The sequence below is a fragment of the Etheostoma cragini genome, chromosome 14 (genome assembly GCF_013103735.1).
Source record: "Etheostoma cragini isolate CJK2018 chromosome 14, CSU_Ecrag_1.0, whole genome shotgun sequence".
Taxonomy (NCBI): Eukaryota; Metazoa; Chordata; class Actinopteri; order Perciformes; family Percidae; genus Etheostoma; species Etheostoma cragini.
In genome coordinates this window covers 22,818,778-22,820,401 of record NC_048420.1, presented here as the reverse complement: position 1 = coordinate 22,820,401, position 1,624 = coordinate 22,818,778, and the positions used below count along the sequence as shown (strand labels likewise).

Here is a 1,624-nt window from a genome sequence, read left to right as displayed (position 1 = left end):
ACACACACACACACACACACACACACACACACACACACACACACTTTGAGGAGTGACCATGCTTTCCTTGAAATAGACACCAGAGCAGTTTAAAGTGTGTCTCTTTCTTTGGGTGTCAGTGTCTGTAGTGAAGAGGCGTCTGTAGAAGATTTAAAGCTGTGTGTGTGTGTGTGTGTGTGTGTGTGTGTGTGTTTTTATAGGTAATTTTATAGGTTCATATAGGAATATGAACTATTAAATGACACTGCAGCTATCAGCTGTATTTTTCTAGTTTTTAATATAGGACAGTTATATATATTATATATCTTACATATATATTACATATATATTGGAAACAGCGTCTAAGCTTCAGGACTCTGGGTGGTGGTCAACTGATGTTTGAGAGCCGGTGTTGCTAAGCGAAGAGCCGCTGTCGTGACTGGCCCGTCATGGCTGTGTATAACCTACGATTTGAAATATTAGCCCGTATGTTTAAACCGTCCGACGTAGACTGACCACGAGCTCCCGTTGAAGCAAGAAGTCCAAATCAAGTCAACCTTGTTTTGAGAAAATAATGATGTTCTATTTGCATTCTTAAGGAGAAATACTACACTATCCACATTTCGAAGTGACACCTCAGATTGGTAAAACTCATTACCATGGTAATGTTTACCGCACCATGCATACCGGATCCCAAAATGGTGCCTTTTCAGATCAAAGGAGTTGTAGGGAATCTACCGCTCAACCCGGAGGCTTTACATCGTGGTGACATTGCTTTCCTCCGGAGGTTTTTAAAAATCAAAAGTCCATGGATTAAAAATCTGATCAGAAAGAGCAACCACTGACCCTGTTTGTGGTCTCCTGGCAGCAGGTATACAGACTTCTCTTTTACAGTGGTGGTCTATGGGAAAAACCCTTTCTAGAAGAAGGGGGATTTTTACCTTTACAACATTCAACATTTTGGAGGAGCCCATCTAGGTTGAGTTTGCATTGTACTCTGAAAATATACACTGTCTAGCTTAGCATGCTAACGTTAGCACTGACTAGTAGTTCTTCCAGTTTCTCTTTAAGACGGCCTGTGCTTGGGGATGTGGTTTAGAGATAACCAGGTTCTGATGTCTTCTACCTGTGAGTGACTCCCACTAGATGTTACTTTCCAGCCAGTGTTTTTCTCGAGGACACTTTGGCACGTGCAGAGGCCTGTGTGGAACTTAACTGGTATCAGAAATGTTTTTTGAGCCCACACACAGATATTGCACCAATCAAATCACCAGTCACCTACTGAGTCAGTGTTGTAAGTTCATTCACCCCTAACTAGACTAATGTACAGCAGGGGGCGCTGTCACTGCCGGAGGGCAAACACAACTGGAAGGAATCTCTTGTTTTGGGTAATTGCAATAGAAAAAGATAAGTGAAAAAATTTAGATATTTTTTTTCGTCAGAATTTTGACTTTAAAAATTGTAAATTATATTTTTTACACTGGCCCTAAACCTCTTCTGTATTGACAAAGTAAGTAGAGTAGTCACAACAAACCAGTGGAATTCATTAGCAACAGTGCCTTTTAATTTGAGTTAGAAACATATGTTTATGGTCCTAATTCACAATTATATGTAAGGATATAGCAACATATACACATATATATAT

At 40.0% G+C, this 1,624-nt stretch overlaps 1 protein-coding gene across 7 annotated transcripts in view; it reads left to right on the top strand.

Moving 5' to 3' along the window:
* LOC117956433 overlaps positions 1–1,624 on the top strand; it is a 47,305-nt gene that overhangs the window by 936 nt on the left and 44,745 nt on the right. The window lies entirely within an intron of this gene.